Source organism: Cavia porcellus, unplaced genomic scaffold (genome assembly GCF_034190915.1).
Source record: "Cavia porcellus strain 051 isolate PalLab524CR breed Dunkin Hartley unplaced genomic scaffold, mCavPor4.1 scaffold_6, whole genome shotgun sequence".
Classification (NCBI taxonomy): domain Eukaryota; kingdom Metazoa; phylum Chordata; class Mammalia; order Rodentia; family Caviidae; genus Cavia; species Cavia porcellus.
Genome location: NW_026947489.1, coordinates 69,183,311 through 69,201,452, shown reverse-complemented (window position 1 = coordinate 69,201,452; position 18,142 = coordinate 69,183,311). Strand labels below are relative to the sequence as shown.

The 18,142-nt window shown below is 43.1% G+C and overlaps 1 protein-coding gene across 1 annotated transcript in view; it reads right to left on the bottom strand.

Annotated features, from left to right (window-relative positions):
- Positions 1 to 18,142, bottom strand: part of Asic2 (acid sensing ion channel subunit 2) — a 1,050,952-nt gene that overhangs the window by 888,755 nt on the left and 144,055 nt on the right. The window lies entirely within an intron of this gene.

The following is an 18,142-nucleotide window of genomic DNA, read 5'->3' as shown; positions in this document are numbered from 1 at the left end:
GCCACTCCCAGGGGAAAGGTGTTGCTTTCTTTAATGCAAAGATGAAAAAATACTGTCATTCAAAAAGGTTGTGACAAGTCCAAGGTCACTGCTGCATTAGAAAGCAGCCCATCAGGTGGCCCAAGAAGAGAAGTAAGTGAGACAAACTGGAAGCCCCTGGGACAAACTCACTTTTGCTCTTGATCCTTAAAAAATCAAACTATGGAATTATGCGGTCCTGGGGGTAAGCGTGGGCAAGGGAAAGAAAGTGGCTGTGCCACTTTTGCCTTAGCAAGGATGTAGAGATGGGGGTGCCTGTGCTCAGTCATGCTAATTTTGACATTTTCCTGTGCGTCTGCTTGTCATCATCAACTTATAATTTAACCTGGTTGTGGTGATGCTTCTGGAATGTCAACGAGGCTTGTTGGAATTTCATTACACCCTGGCAGCTGGCCCCTGGTATTTCTGATACAAATGACATGCAGCTGCATTCTGGCCCTGCTGTCTCTATCCCCCTTCTAGCAAACAGCAGCACTAGGTACACTTAATCCAGAGAGATATTCTGCATGCAGAGAAGATGACTTGTGAATTCCGCCAGGGACACCTTCTATGGACTGCTCTGACTGAGCCAATTAACTTAGAGCATTTGGGCAAAAGCATTAGATATTGATGATGGAGACAAGGGGCTGGCCCAAGGGGTTACTGGGGGCAACGTGTTGAATAATGAAAACTCCTGTGTGACCCTGGGTCCGTGTACTTTTTGCCATGCTTCAAATCCCTCCCCCAAACTCACTGCAGTGGTCCTGGGACAGAGGCTATGAAGGTATTAGTGTTTTCATTTTGCAAGAGTAAAACTCAAAATTGGGCCAAGAACATGATTTCAAGTTCACCAAGATGAAGAAACACACACACTCACACAAGTATGATAGTAAGTTCTGTGTCTATATTTTGCATTCATTGATTCACCTAGTAAATATCTACTGAACATTTGCTATGAGCCAGACATTGTTGACTGAAGGACATGGCATCTCTATCCCTGATACCCACAGGTCTTGGACTGTAAGATCTTCCCCTTTGATGTCCTCTCCATCAGGGTCATGACTTTCCAACTCTCTACATCCTATGCTTTTTCTCTCCCTTTCCCATTGGGCTCATAATGATCCATCATCTAGGAAGGTTCTGCAGCCATGGATGATAGTCTATCTAGGTTTCCCTGTCTATCCCATCCTGGCAGGAGTCTGTGATGCTGGTCCTCCTGTGGGAAGGGAAGTCGCTTTTAAGGACTTCTGCCATGATGAGAAGAATGGAAAGGAACTGGGAGCCAGTGAACCTTCTTAAACCTAGAAACACAATGTTAGGCACTGCCTGGCTGGCCATGGGACCTCAGGATTAACTGCCAGTGCAATTCATCAACTTGTTCTGGACACCCTAAACTATTGTTTCTGGGCTATGTGTGAGTCATAATATACAGAGTCTTGGTACCTACTGGCTGACATCAGCCTCTGAAGTACTAAACTATCCAAGGTAGACAGGCATAGGAGTGATTTAGTGGGTTGAGACTGCACTGGTTGCAGGATTCTTCCCATAGTTGAATGAACTGATGTTGTCTCCAGGTTGAATAGTTTCTTCCTATGTCACGTGGGTCTGAGCTGCTAGAAGTCTGTTGCCTGGGAGTCTGCCCCAGCATGTCTAATCCTTTCAGGAAGATGCTTTCTGAGGGGGGAGACATTCATCAAAGATACTGGACACATGTGGGCAGGATTCATGGAGAACTTTCTGGATTCCAACAGGATCAGAAAGCCATTCACCTTAGCTATTTCCTATTATATTAAACTACTTTGTACTTAAAAATACTCAACATCTGCAGTCAAAAGGAGGAGAGGTTTATTTTGGCTCATGATTTTGGAGGGTTTAGCCTATGATTGGTTAGCTCCAAGGGAGAAAGGCCCAGTAAGAGGTCCTGAGGGAGGAAAGTTGCTCACCTCATGGTACCCAGGAGGAAGAAAAGAAAGGAAAAGCCAAGGACAAGAATACACACTTCCAGCTCACACACCTAGTTACCCATCTTTGGAGCAGGCCTACCACCTAATAGCACGGTCAACTATGAACTCATCAGTGGATGAATCCCTGATGAACATAACACCCCCATGACCCAATCTCCTTCCAAAAGTCCCACCTCTGAACACGAGACTTTTGAGGAACATTTACACATAAATCATAACAACCATGAAAGTTCCTGAAAAATCAGGACTCTACTTAAACTTGCAAGTATCCAGGAAAGACAACAAAATTTCCAAAGAGGCATACAAAGGGTAGAGACAAAAGTGGGCTGGGGAGAAGACAGTCAAGTGTGTTCAATAGCCAGCATTGACAGACACATGGACCAGAAGAGACTCTTCAGAACACACACACACACATACACACACACACACACACACACACACACACACAAGCACACACAGAGAGAGAGAGAGAGAGAGAGAGAGAGAGAGAGAGAGACAGAGACAGAGACAGAGAGACAGAGACAGAGACAGAGACAGGCAGTAAGAAGGAACTTAGGACCAAACAGAGCAGAAGACCAGTGTGTCTCTTACCGCAACCAAAGTGGTCAGGCTGAAGCATCCAGAAGGTCCGCATAAGGACCCTACCTCCCTTTGACTGGTTATGTAGCCAGGCTGTGCTGCCCTGTCTTTGGCCTTGTTTTTCAGCTTTCAGATGAGGTTGGGCTAGTCTCTTCTGCACAAGTTACTTTTATGAAAAGGTCCTGAGACCTATGCCTGCTTAACAGACTTAACTCACAGAAAGCTACAACAAGGAGGGTGAAGGGTGTGGTGGGGGGCAGAAGAGCAATTCCTACTTCATTCATAGTTTTACTTCTCTGACTGCACCTGTGCCACAGTGCTGAGGTCTCAGTATGCTGGGACAGCCGAGGCAGGAGGACTGGGTTGACTCCTTTTCAGATGCCACAAGCCCCATGTTGGTCAGAGAGGGTGAGATAATGACTGGAGAGCTGGGATTTGGATGGAGACAAGCAGCCAGGATTTAATCCACTGGTGAGTCCTGGTGTGATCATGGGGAAGGTGGGGCTCCCCCTCCCCTCCCACCCACAAGGCTTCTAACAGGCCAAACCAAAATAGAACTAACACTTAGGGAAATTGTTATAGGAGAAACATCAATGGGGTGAGTGTGGAAGCAAGGGAAGATGATAGCCTGGTTGTCCCATGTTGGAGACAGTTTTAAAAAGAGCCTTTATAGGCTATGTGAAGAATCACCTCCAGCTGGTACCCTGCCCTCTCTCATCAGATGTTTCTCCATGTCCATAACCATGGCCAAGAGCCAGGAAAGCATTGCATTGGGAATCAAGTATTAAAGAACTTTCCAAATCTTGGAGCCCAGGCTATTGAGCCAGTCCCTTAGAATGGGGGTCCCTTAGCAACACAAGAGGGCTATTTCATATTGCTTCACCATGCCAAGTTTTCTCCTTTTCTCTGCATAGTGCCTGTCCCCTGCAGATACTCATGGCCTCCCTGGAGAGGCCAATAGTGAGCAAGGACATTGGAGACCATAACCTTCTGTTTCCACCAAGTCCAGAGTGTCTATATCTGGTCCTGATGTCCCTCCATGCACAAGAGCACAGAAGAGTCATCACCCCCAAGGGTGCCATGCTCAGCAGAAGTCAGAGCTCTCATTCTCTGCCCACTGCCTGGTTCATCGCAGGATGGAATCACCTTGGTCCCCTTGGAGTGAGAAGGGGCATAAAGGCCCTATGTATCAGGAAAAGTTATAAAATCAACCCTCCTAGAATAACTTTCCCAGGATTTCCTGCAGTGAACACCTTGCAGAACCAGGGTGAGCCATGGTATTCAGTGAGAAGTCATTGCTCCAGGAAATATGACATAAAAGATCAGCCCTGACCTGCAAGGCCAGCCTACATTTTCTCTTCACACTTACAGGCCTCCAGCTTTGCCTAGACACCCTCCATATTGAGAAACTAAGGAAATATTGTCTCCCTTGAATGGATTTCTCCACCAAAGGGCCATTGGTACCACACAAAAGGAGTGCTCTTTCCACCTTCTGGTCCCTTATCTTTGTCTACCAAACACAGCAGAAGGAAGTGCCCAAGCCACTTAGTATTCTCAGCATTCTGAGCTGAGATCTTGCCTGGGTGAAACTTGCAGATTCTGACAGCAGACACCAGGCATGTGAGCAGCAAGCCAAGTCAGATAAGATGAAAATAATAATAATAGCAATAATAATAATGCTATTAAAACCTAGGGACAGGAAATACAAGGACATTGGAGGAGTGCTCAAGATTGGAGACAGGGAGGTGGAGGAGGGGGATGGACACACCTTTACTGATGGCTAGGGACACACAGGGTTCTGCATGGGCTGGGCTGAGGGGCCAATAGGGAAGGTGCTAGGCCTGATCTTTTGTCCTCTTGGCCAAGATCAGTGTCTGTAAATAGAGCACTATCCCATGTGGGGTTAGAACACCAGAAGTGACCCAGTGAGTTAGGAAGAAAAGGGGGACCAGGAAGGAGCAAGAGAATAGGCTATCGCAAAATATGGCAAAGAGACAGCAGGGGAAGATGAGAATCTTAGGAGTGGGAGTGTTGGTGCGGCAGGCTGTGGTGGATGCTGTGACACACTTCCCAGATCCCTCTTTGGAAGAAAGGATGCAACTCTTAGCTGCTGGGGCAGATGCCTGCAGGGAACCCCAGCTGCCAGTCCCCTGTGAGGTTTGCCTCAGCTTCAGAGACTGAGGTCCTCACAGGATGGTTCACAAGCAGTGATTGGCTGATAGACAGATGCCAAGACTTGAATCCCTTGCCCCAGTTTGGGGCAACTCTGAAGAAGTTCTTCCAACTTTCATCCTTCTACAGAGCATCAGCCAAGTGCTCACTGAGCATGCATGACAGCTCGGCTCCTCCCTCTTCCCTTGCTCCTGTCAGCCTGAAAGCTTTTCCTAACGAACCTGCTGTAAAGCACACTTCCCCCAGACAGGAGATCCAGCTTGTGACTCAGAGAGTCACAAGAATTCCTGAGCAGGAAAGTATATTCTCCCGTGGTCACAATTTATCAGGAACAGTTAGAGCTGTGATTTCACTTGATCTTTACAATAACTAGGTTGATAAGGGTGACATTACTATTCACACTTCACAGATGGGGAAACTGGATTCCAGAAAAGTCACATTTTAAAGGTCAAAATAGCAAGTTATTGGTGGAGCAGGACTCAAACCCAGATCTGTTGAGCTCCGAGTTGTACAGTTGTATGTTCTTTCTTTTTTTTGCACAACTGCAGAAGGATGGAGGGAATGAGAGGAGGGAAAGAGGAAGGAAGAACAGAAGGAGGGAGGAAAGGAATGGAGCAGAATGGAAAGGAAAAGAAAGGACGGGAAAGATTAGCTGACTTTTAGCATTTACCCCAAGTCAGGTACCATGTTCAGCGTTTTATAGGTAGTATCTCATTTAACCTCATAGCTTCATGATGCACATATTATTTTTATTCCCATATCTTAGATGAAGAATCTGGAGTTTAGGGAGATTAAATGATTGTTCTAAGGTCACACAGCCAGTAAGCAGTAAAACCTTGATACAAACTTAGTTCTGTCTGGTGTCAGGCTTAGGCCATTTAACCATTGTTTCAGGGAAAGTTGGAGCCTCAAGTCTGAGGAGTCAGGCACAGCCTATCAAAACCCCAAGAGCCAGAGTGAATGGGGACCTAAGACAGCAGCAACCTGACTCTTCTGGGAGGGAACAGGGGCTGCTTGAGGGCTGACCCAGTTCAGGCCTGAATCCATTGCATAGAAATCACACCAAGCTGGTCCCTCGCCATAATTATCACCAGGCATGCAGCACTGGGCTGAGCGCTGGAAATAGCTCTGTATTTATTTACCCTGCAATTACATGCTACATTAAATGCTCCGTGAGAACACCGCTATCACCCTGCAATTAACTGGTCCCTGCTTCCTGGTAAGACAGGCTACACACAGTTACTGGAGGAAATCAGGTGCTGCTTGGGTTCTTAATGGGACTGGGTCACCTTGCAGCCTGTGCTGTGGGGCCTGGCTGGGGGCTGCAGCATACTTGGGAGCCACCTTAGTTCTTGGAGAACAGAAAGTGGCCCTGGGGTCCGATGTGAGGCAAACTTTACTGTAGGTTCTCTGGTAAGACCCTCCACCAGTGGGGCCCTGATTAGCTTGTCTTTCCTAACTCCTCCCAAGGCACTCAGCGATCTCTGTACTTCATTTTTAGAGTTCGTGCATTCCACCAGCCTGTACACGCTGACCTGGTAAATTAGTAGTTACTTTTCAAGATTCAGTTCAAAGATTACCTCCTCTGAGAAGTATGCTTTGAAAGGAGAATTGTAAGGCAGGAAAAATCAGCAGACCTGGGATCAAATATCAGTTTTGTTACTTAATAGCTGCATGACTTTGAGCTATTTATTTAACCTCTCTGAATTTCATTATAAAGGAGTATATTGGTGCATTTTCATTATATTGGAAAGAGTATAGATAGTCCCTGCTTCATGCCTCTCAGAATCCATGGAAGATCGCTTGGAATTTCTGTGTTTAATGACTACCAACAGTTCCCCTGAGGCAACAGAAGGAGGAATTTGAGCATCTGAACACTAATGTCTAGAACTCGCTGAAAGTACATGTATACATGTGTTAAGCATATATACACATAAGAATGCAGAGTCTCCCAGTTAGGTTCAGATTTTAGTAAGGTATAAATAGCATGATACCTGCCACACAGTAGTTGTACAAAACCTTTGTTGAACCAATGAGCCAGTCAACAAATCAGCCAATCCACTGAAAGACCTAAATTAGGAGCCGTGACTGTGTGTATACCACTTGTCTTTGTGCTCCCCATTTGACGAATTCCCTATGCATAAACATAGATATGTGTTATTCAGAAACGTAACATGTACACATGATGGTAGTTGGTCTCTAGCAGCCTAGATATACTAGAGAACTGTGTTGCTCGGGTGTGTATAGATTAAAAATGCCAACAAAAGGCCTTAAGAAAAGAGTTAATTATATATTTACTACCTCTGTCATTTTCTTCTAATTATGTCTTGGCAGGCAGAGCCTCCTGGATGAGCCTTAAATCTCAATGTCTTTAAAGACATAGTAATAAATCAATGTGAAATGGAACATTCCCAGTAGCCAAAATCACCCAGGGAAGTGTTGAAACAGGGAGATCCCCAGGGAGCCATGCGAGGTTCAGTCTCCACCATGGATGGGCTTTAGGAGTCAGATATGGTGCCAGGACAGCAGTGAAAGAGCAGAGCCATGTCCCTGCTGCAGGCTGTTCAGAGTCTGTGGAGGGCTGCTCAAGATTCCTGGGGGCAGTGACAACCACCAATTTCTCACGAGGTGGCAGGAGGAGGAACCTGGACTTACCTGTTCCTTGAGCCACTTCGCTCTTGTGGTCTCTGCTTGGTTTCTGCCAAGAAGGAGGAGGAGACAGGGACTACTCACTGCGTACCCTACAGCTAAGTGGATCTCACCTGGGGGCAATCACATCATCTAGGGACAACTGGCACCACCCGGAGATACTTTGGAAGGCTGCAACTTGAGATTTGTGTCATTAGCATCTACTGGGTAGAGGCTAAGGATGCTGCTAAGCATTCTACAATGGACCTGCACCCCTCCCCTAACACGAATTGTCCAGCCCCCAAATGACAGTCATCCCAAGGCTGAGAGCATATGATTGATCGCAGATTGTGACTACTTGGCAGGTTTCTATGTGCCTACGCTGTCCGTCATTGGCAGTCACTTGATTTTCCTTTTTACTTTAGCCCCTAGTGATAAATATCACTGAGATACACACACTGAGAGTGAACACATAGGCTTCCTTCTCTGTGGCCCCCCTCCCTTCTCCACCGCAGTCCACCCTCTGAGGACTGATTAGTTCCACTACTCTTCCTCGGTGCCTTGGTGGCCTCTGGCCACCTGTGGATGTTGATGCCTTTTCTTCTCTGGAGGAAGAGGTCCTGCCTCTCTTACTGGCCCCAGGAGGCACAGAAAAGGCAGCCAAGTGGGGCAGTTTGCTGCAGCATCATCAAAGTGCCTAAAGCAGGAGGATCAGAGCATCCCTGAGCTACTAGCTCACCTTGGAATCAGTGTGGTTTCTTTATTTTTTGCCAGTCTTCAACTGCCCAGAAATTTCACTCTATTCCATCCTAAGCAATCATGACATCATCCAAGAAATCTTTTAAATCTACTAGCTTCTCTTACTAGAAACTCTTACCTAGGATCCAAAAGTTCATAACACGTAAAAGGCCCAGGAAGGATTTTACTAAGATTTTCTCATGTAGTTTTCACAACCACTTCACAAGGCATCTGTGTGTACACCTCTTTCATAGTTAGGGGGGAAGTAAGGATGGGGCAGTCCGGGTGTAAGACTTGTCAGTGCCTTTGCCTGTGTGAGTCAAACCTTGTTCACCTCTTTCTGAAGTTGGTGATGAACATTATGGAGCTGAGATTGAAATGCTAGTCTACTTTCTTCCACAGCACATGGCTGCTGATAAAGGACCAAGGAAAAGACACAAAGGAGATAAAGACAGAAAGAGATACTTTTAAGCACAAAAGTGGCAGAAATAGAAAAAGGTGTGGATCACCTCTCTAACCCTTATCTCCCCCGCCACATAAGCATCATCCCTGTCCCTTAAAATCTGGATATGTTTCTATAGGGCTTCTGAGACTCGGGACATGAAAAGGAGAGATATTCTAAAAGGCAGAAGCAGCTAGTTCCTCTTAGGTCATTGAAAAGAAAGGTTTATGCTAATATTGTTTGGACAAGATATCTTGCCTACATCTTATATTGTGAATAACTACTATGAAGACAATAATACACAATACATTAATTATTGTAACTCTCCACTAACCCATGTTGAAACTCTGTTTTATTGTTACTTTTACTTTTTCTCTTTAAAATTAAAAAAATAAAATTACTACAAGAAAAAAAAAGTCAACAGCAAACATCTTTTGGATACTGCAATTGGCAGTCTAAACGGAGATATGCGTGATAAACATATGGGCCGATTACTCTGAGAGGAGGCCAACACTGTTTCTGAACATGTGCTGGAAGATTGATTGCAATAAAGGCCTGTGCCATGATAAGCAATGAGAGGCATGGGAGGATTCAAAGAGAGCCCTCAAGATCAGCCCACTCCAGGAATCCTGGGTTGACCATACTGCAGACAGGTACTGGGAAGTGATCCATATGAAGTACTTCCAAGTCCCTTCAGATGACTCCCATCCCACCACTACTCTTCTAATGCAGCTTTATTCAGCATATGTCCCACAGAGGGACACTCTGGAACTGCAGCGCTGCAGGAGCTGTAACTTGTCCTGAGTGGGAGCTGATATTCTATAGTGCCACCATTCCCACTCGGGTGATGACAACACAGCTGGGCTCTATTGGCTACGCCTTCAATAGAAACATCTTAGAACACTGGCTAAACAAAATGTTAGTAAATCTTCATAGGAAAGCCAAGGATTCCAGAATGAAATATTTTGAGGAATACTATATTAACTTTAGTGAGTATCTGAAATGCTAAGAGAAAAGAGTGCATACAATATGTACGTGGTGTGGTCAAACAATATGGTGAATGCTTATATTTTAAAAATTATGAGCAAAGATTCAGTGCCATAAATCCCCTCAAAATATTCTCGCTTGCTCTAAGGACTCATCTCATCATCCTCGCTGCATTCTGAAGCAGTCTTCTTACATGTCTTCATTGTGCTGTCACGACTGCTTGGTTGTCCTAAACTGGGGCTGGGGGTTTAGGTCAGCGGCACAAGCCCCTGCCTGGCAAGCGCAAGTTTGATCACCAGTACCCCCTCCCAAAAAAAAGATAAGATGATGATGTCCAAAGTGACTCAAAATCTTTTCTCTTCCATGTTCATTTAGACTTTGGGAAGGAGCCAGAAGTCACCAAGTGCCAACTCTGGTAAATAAGTTGATAAGGATATATTCTAAGGTTTTTATTTGACATACATCGTGGTAAATGGTTGAACAGTAAAGGATTATCTTAAAATGTGGTGGATTAAACTTTTTAAAAAATTATTACATTTAAAGGCATGGCCTTCAAACCCCCTCAAAATACTCAAAAGTCTTTCCTCACTTTAATCATACTTATCTTATCCATCTCAGTGAGGTATTTTTTACTTTTTAAAATATTTAAAGAATCACTGCATCTTTTGAGCATGCCTTTTGCAGGGATAGCAAAATACTGTACAGAAAATGAAGAGTTCTATATTCCAAATACATTAGGAAGAACATGGGTTAACCACTTACCTGTCCAATAATATAAATATAGAACAACTAAAAATTGCATTTGCGTTGATTTGTGTAACAGGAAATACAAAGACAGCAATTGTATCAAAGTTATTCAGTACAAGAATTAACTAACTGAAGTATCATCTGGCTGAGCAAAGCTCAGGCTGGTCAATGCATAAGCAAACAGGCTGCCCAACTGATGCTCAGGGCAAACTGCTGGGTGGTTAAGGGGAAGGAGACTTTCCTGCAGGAGTCATCAGAGCCTTTACACAGTGTCAGACCCCGTCATTCCTCTGAAACTGCAGATGTGGAAAAGCAGATAGTGGCTGAGAAGGTCCAAGTTATCCATCCTTTCTCCTCCCCAGCTTTGCTAATCCCAGGACTGCAGAAAGAGATGTTTCTGTTCCCAGACTGGCATCCGCTGGCTTTTGCCCTGGATCTGTCCTCTGCTGAAGCATTTTTATTTCCATAGCTAATTGATTAACTTCCTTCTCTTCTTCTTTGTTCAAATGGAAACTTCTAGCTGAGACTGCTCTGACCACCCCATGGGTTATCACAACCAGCCCTCCCTCCTCTGGCTTTTGTAAGCCTCTTGAATCTATTTGACATTTTCTTTTTTTTTTTTTTTTTTTCCTCTGAAGCATTCTCCCCTTTATATTCACCACTGCTTCAGGACCTATTCCTATTGTGCTTATTCCTTACTGTCTGTCTTCCCACCAAATTGTAGTCTCCATGAGGACAGGGGCCTTTGTTCTTCACTGCAAGATTACAAGTGCTTGGGACAATTTTGGCACATAGCACACATGCTAAATACTTGCTGATTCAGCAATATAAAAATTTCCAACATGAAGATCTTAGCAGGAGCAGAATAGAGCACATATAATTCCCCACAGGTTTCTAACCACAGAAACTATTTCTTTCTTATTTCTTTCCCCACAGAGCATCTCAGCATGATCGCCATTCCTAAATGCACATTTTCTAGGAAATGCTGCTGCAATAATTCAACAAGGATCCAGCCTTTACTTGTTTTTCTATGCCCTTCCAGGCCTATTCATATTCATCTGCTGCCAGATGCCAGGGTGATGAGTTCCATAAGTTTATTACCCATAGTATAAATTTATCTTTAAATCTGTAAGAACAATACTCAGATGCTCACTGCCTGATCTCCTCTATGCTCTGGAGCCCCTGATGCTTCCATGGATAAAAGCCTTAGGCTTTACGCTATACCTAATAAGCAATAGGTGCTCCACAAATACATACTTAACCTGAGCATAATCCTCCAAGGTGAAGTCTTAATCCCCCATTATACAAATGAGAGCTTGAGTCTCAGAGAGATTAAGTAGTTTAGAAAGCTGAATTCAGATGCGGGTCTGCCATTCTTTAAAGTGCGCTCCTTTTCCACAGCACCAATGAGACAAACCTCCCCAAACAGCGTTTGGTAAATGTCAAAGTACAGAAGCAGACACCTGGGAGATAAATGTCTGTCCAGAGTGCCGTCCCCATCAGCAAAGGTGAGCAGTAGCAGCAATGACAACAAAAGCAGAAGCAATTCTAGCTAATGCTTACTGAGTCATTGCTTCCTGATCATTATTCTAAGCACTTTCCATGGATTAAGACTTTCAATTTCTGCGCTCTATAGACCTCACTTTACAGATGAGAAAACTAAGGCAATCAGGACATTTGTAATATAATAACTTGCCCAAGGCCACACAGCCATAGTAGGCTGAGTCACTTAAGCCAAACTGGGGGAAAGAAAAAGAGTCAGGCAAGACAACGAAGGATCACCTAGCTTCACATTGAAGAGCGCCGGGCTCTGTCTTAGTGCTGAATGAGGACTTTGCTTCTTCCAATGCACCTCATTTCTTCCAGCATGAAGACCTTTCTATGGATGGGAGCGCAACCTCTAGGCTTCAGTCTATACCCAGCACACCCTTCCATTTGCCTCTGTAGGTAATTCACAAGTGCCCTGAATAATCTATTAGTGTAGTCTAGTGCCACATGGGGCAGTTTACTTTACCGTTCACCATGTTCATCCTTTCATTTAATATTTAGAGAAATAGTGAGTCAAAGAGATGCTCACTTGCTCAAGAAAACACAGTCAATAAGAAATCTGGACCAGGATAAGGGCCTGGAAATCTCACTGTATCATCTTTTATTCTATTAACCAGCCAACCAATCAAACAGAAAGCATTTACTGAGCACCTGTTAAGTGAAAGTGCCCAGGAGTGACCCAGAGGATTCTACTTGACCCATCAATGGACTTATAGTTTTGTCTTAATTCAAGCTCCATCTATCCAAATCTTCATTCCATATATTGGCAAGCTCAAGAAATAACATGATCAAAAAGATGATCTTTGCTAAGGCAGATGAGATTTATCTATTACAACATACATAGGTTTAGGGAAAAAATAGCAATAAGTACTTAAATAAATGCCCAAAAGTCTATATAATATCATGTAGTTCATGAAGGAATGTGACCTAGCCTGAGAATCAACGAAAACTTCCTAACAGAAGTGGCATTTGAAGTGAGATTTAAATGGTATGAAGAGTGCACTCAGCAACATAGAAATTGGGAGAGAGAGAGTATGGATAAAGTGTCTGAGACAGGAAGAACAGAACACACTAAAAATAATGCAGTATAGAATAATATAATATGGTATGATACATATACATGTACACATAAAATACAAGTCCTTATGCAAGGAAAGCAACTAACATTTATTACTATGTGGCAATTTCTTTATTCTGTCATCAAGAGGTTATTATCCGATTTTGCAGTCAGAGAGACTGAGATTCTAAAAAATTAAGAGAAGAACACAGATTCCAACCTTAGGATTTTTGTCAATCCTCCAATCAAGTTGCTTGTATTTTTCTTTTCCTTTCTATTTGCCTTTCTTCCAGCCCCATGACCAATTAGATCCACTTGGCCATTTCTCTCACAGAGCTTCATGAACTTGGGAATTAAGTACATCTTTCAGCTCCTACCTTTTGAAAGGAAGTGTGGCCATCTTACCAGGTGGAGGGACATATGCTGAAGTGTAATTTACAAAATTAGGCTGAGCCAGAACTTTCCCCAAATTGCTCCATTTGCTGGTTTTGTCCCCTCCTCTACCTTGCTTACTCCTTATTGATTTTTCTTGGAATTCTCTTCTTAATGAAACACCGGAATGCACTCCATAGAGCCTGCTTCTGGGAAATCAGTCTCAAACAGAATCCACATCTGTCTGAACTTGGAGCCCTTTTCTTGCTTGTGAGTTGCAATATTAGAACACAGCAACAAAGGGCAAAATGAGGAGTGATGATGGAAACTTAAAAGCAACAGAGTTCCTCTAGCTCAGGAAGGAAGAGGAGAGGCACAGAGTAGATGTGAAGCATCAGGTAGACACCAAAATATGTGTAGTTTGTAGCTCAGTTGAGAGTGCAGGCATGCAGGTTGAGCAGGTGTGATGTCACAAAACAAGGATATGACAAGGGCAATATGGTACTTTTCCTACTAGGGTAGAGTGGTGGAAACTGATGCAGAAAGGAACAGGGCCAGACTGGAAGGGGCTTCTCTGCATCAGCTAAGCAGTCATTTGAAGTACGGGAAGAAGATGCCTTTGGTGGGGACATACCTTGGGTCTGGCACCATACTCATACCACATAGCCATGATCTGAGATGTGCAATTCAGCTTATTCAGTGGAATGAAAGGATGCACTTTTGAGGATGAAAATAAGAATATCGGGCATTGTGGTACGCACTTATCAATCTAGCACTATGCCAAGTACTTGGGAGACTGAGGCAGGAAGATGGAAGTTTCAAGGCCAATCTGACTCAAAAACATAAAATAAAATCTAAAACAATTTAAGAAATGATTGACTCATTTTGAAAGATTCAGTGGATGCCTTCCTTCTCTCTATTGCTTTTAAAGTTTGGGCTCAGTTGGGCTAGAGAAATTACCACAAAGACATTGAACAAGAAAATGGAATATTCATTGAATCTCAGACGATAAGGGGTAAGAGACATGGTTAGGTGGATAATAGTTATCAGCACATAAGGAGAGGTAGGTCTGGTATTCTATAGCACAGAAGAGCAGCGATGGTCTGTAACAATTATTTACACATTGCAAACTAATTGGAGAAGAGTCTAAGTTTTCCAATGCTTATTAATGAGGAGATAGAGATGTTAATTACCTTAATTTGATCATTACATATTAAATGTACATATCTAATTATGCCACTGTGTCCCATAAATAAGCACAAAGTTTATACATCAATTAAAAATAAAATTGTATTTAAAAATGAATTCACGGAAAGTCTTCTTAGCTTTGATGCTATAATCACATAACTAAGTTCAAATCTCAGCATTATCATTTTCTAGTTGTGGGACTCCCTAACTTTCAGGACTTCTCTGAGCCTCTGTGTCCTCACCTGTAAAAAGAGAAAATAAGCATAGAGTTGCTTTCATGGTACAGGCATAGGAAATTGTGTGGTAACTAATGGGTGCTCAACAAAGCCTGGCTTTTTATTTATTTATTTTTTATGCTCACCAGGCAATTTCAATTGATATTCAACTTCGACCTGATATTGTAGATTTGGAAAGTGATGGGGTAGGGAAGATGGAAAAAGCAGAAGCACAACTGAGATTAATTACCTTTGGAGGAAAAGTCCTGTCAAAGACCAACAGGCTCTGAAAATAAATTTTAAGTTAGTTGACTTATTGTGTCTTCCTACAAGGAGCACAACTCAATTCATTGCATGAACATTTATGCACCAGACACAGTGAAAACAGGGATGCTAGAAGGGATGCAAGCCAGTCTCTGCTCCGGAAGGCTCACGGTTTCTTGGAGAGGAAGGAGACAGAAAAATCAACCAAAGTGCAATGAAGAAAGAGCTCTGTGAGAGCTGGTAAGTGTATGCCAAGGACGGAGCGATTAATTTTGTCTACAGGACTTTCCTCAGAGGAAATTGCTGGAACACTAACATCTCTCCCAAAGCATTAAACACACAGTAAGTTTTGAAATGAATTAAAGATAAATAATGGCTTATACTCATTAGCTCAAAGACAATAATTCAAAGAGAAAGAAATCTTCCCAAAATCTTAACTTCAAATCTCTAGGTCATCATAGTAAAAAGAATAGAGTGAAGAAGAATAGTGGGAACATTGACTTTTCTAGATTCCAACACATATGTCTTCCAAACTGCACAGGTGACCTGTGATGTGATGAATGAGGACAGACACTATAGCAAAAACATCCATTTGTATTTTTATGAGTTAAAAAGTACAAAGCTTTAGGGGCTGCAGATTTAGCTCAGCGACATAAGTGCCTGCCTTGCAAGCAGGCAGTCGTTAGTTCGATCCCTGGTACCGATAAAAAGGAAAAAAACAAAAAAAAAGTACAAAGCTTGGTGTGGGTACATGACAAAAAAGGCATTTCTTCCTTATGAGCCAAACACCGAGTATCCATTGTACAAGTGAGATGATGGAAATAGAACCTCACAGATTCAACTTATTCAAACCCTCCTTTTGCTTTGATGATAAGAAGGCACCAGAGAAATGAAGTGACTCACATGAGGTCACTCACCTGGTGAGAGCTAGGACAGAGTCCCAGGGGTCCTGAATCTCAAATGAGTACTATTTCTACAACATCATTCTGCTTCTCAAAAGAACTAGTAACTCTAGCTCTCTCCTGGTTTATAGAGCCACCATCACACAAATACACTCCTAAATGGGCTGCTGATTGGGCCACTACATCCTCTGCATGGAGTAAGGACAGGTCTGCTAGGTGCTACATGCAGGCTGCTCTGAGCCAGCCCATGGAGTCTGCCTTCAAGGGACAACAATCCAGCAAGGAAGAATCCCCAAAGTAATAGACTGTCGGCTTCCACAAAATAGCCTCATCTGATATTTGCTGCCAGCCAAGGCAGGAAGCTCTGCTAATTTCATTAATAACTTAATGAGATTATTAACCACTACCCAGTGGGAGAAGATTTGGTCTTTCCTCATGGTTATGGGAATGCATCCATTTTTCACACAATTATAGCTTGAGATGATGATCATACAGGCTGCCAATTGTGGGTTTATTAGGAGCAATTTGGACATGAGATTGGATTTCTTCTTCTGTACAGAACTTTTTGTTCAAAGCAAATGAACTTCTGGTTGTCATATTAGTAAATCAGTAACAATTGTCCAGGAGGTGTTTGAGTTTCAGGAGTGGCCCTGGGTTGAAGTACTGAAAACATCTCAGTGTGCAGCAAAGTCCTGAGTTCCCATTGCAGCTCAAAGTACCCAAGAACATCAGCAGATCTTAAGGCCACAAGTCATCCACAACACTTGAAAATCACTAATGGATCATGTGCATCAGTGATCTATTTCCACACAGACTAAGTGAATTTTGAGTGCTCTGTTCTTGGGCAGAATCATGTTTCATCAGAGTGTAATATCAGTTAATTCAGCCTGGCCAGATACTCTGATTGACTGTCAATGCCATCATGGAGATGTAGAGGATGTTAGAGAAAAACAAAGGCAGTGGAGAGGCACCTGAGAAAATTGATATCTAAGGGCAACAATTCATTCCTTCATTGAAACTCATCTTTCATGACCCTGCCAGGCTGAATTTACTTCTGTCTCTCTTGTATTCTTCATTATATATATATATATATATATATATATATATGTATTGTTTGCTCCCAACCAGACCGCCTGCCTTGAGGATGTGGAAAGAATTGAAGTTAGCATTCTATCCAGGGCTGTGAATGGCTCACTATGGCTCATTAGAGCCAATTATGCACAGTTTCTCCTTATTCTGAGTCCATCTACTTCTTGTTGGTACCTTTAAACCAGTGATAATGGGAATACTTTTAACAGAGAAATCAACAAATCAAGGCTTTGTCTCTTTCCAGAGAGCTGGTTGTTAAAAATTGAACAGCACATCATTGACTACATCCCCTGTGGCTCATACTTAAGATATAGTAATTATGAAGGCAAGATTTGATGAAGAAATAAGTGACTAGGACCAGCCAACTTAAACATGAACAGGTTTGGGGCAGAAAGAAGTGAGCTACCCAAGCTTACCCGAGGGGTAAAATATTAGAGTGGTGGATTAAAGCTGGGCAGTGCAGTAAACTCACCTGATATCCAAGTCAGAGCCCAGGTTTGAATCTGTAAGGGGGGTTAGGTACCATTATTTTCTAAATATCCCCATACAATTTAAAAAAGGAGCCACGTTTGAGAACCACCACCACAAGATCAAAGCAATCAAGCTTGAACAGATGGAGAAATGCCTAAAAAATCAGGAAGGCCCACTTCTAGGTGTGTCGATAAGCGTAGTTCCTGAGTCAATCGGCATGTGAGTAAGGGGACTGAATGGGGAAAACCTACCTTAAATATAGGCATCTCTGGCCAATGAGCTGACTGAGAATTCCCATGGAACAAAAGGCAGGATGGGAAAGCTAGCACGTGCTCAGTCCTTCTTCAGGGTGGGTGTCTTTTTGCTGCTCTTGTGACCCATGTGCACCAGATTCCTCATAATTCAACTGTTAAAAACCAATGTCCACCAGTGACCCGCTAGAGGGCCTTTAAGGACCTTGAATTGGGGCTGGTCCCTTTTCTTCTGAGGCTTCCAGCTCCTTAGACTGAACAGCTAGCTACTGTTTTCCCTGGCCCTGTAGCTTAGGGACAGTCACTGTGGGACTATTTAGTCTTTGATGGTGTGAGCCAATGTAATACCCAATTGTATTATACTGGTATGTATTCTTCTGGTTTGGTTCCTCTGGGGAAATTTAATTTATGTATCAAATGCCCTTGATTGTGGTTATTTTAATGCAGGAAAAGTGAGATCAAGGAAATATGACTAGTGACCACCCCTATCATAGGGGCTAAGTTACAGAA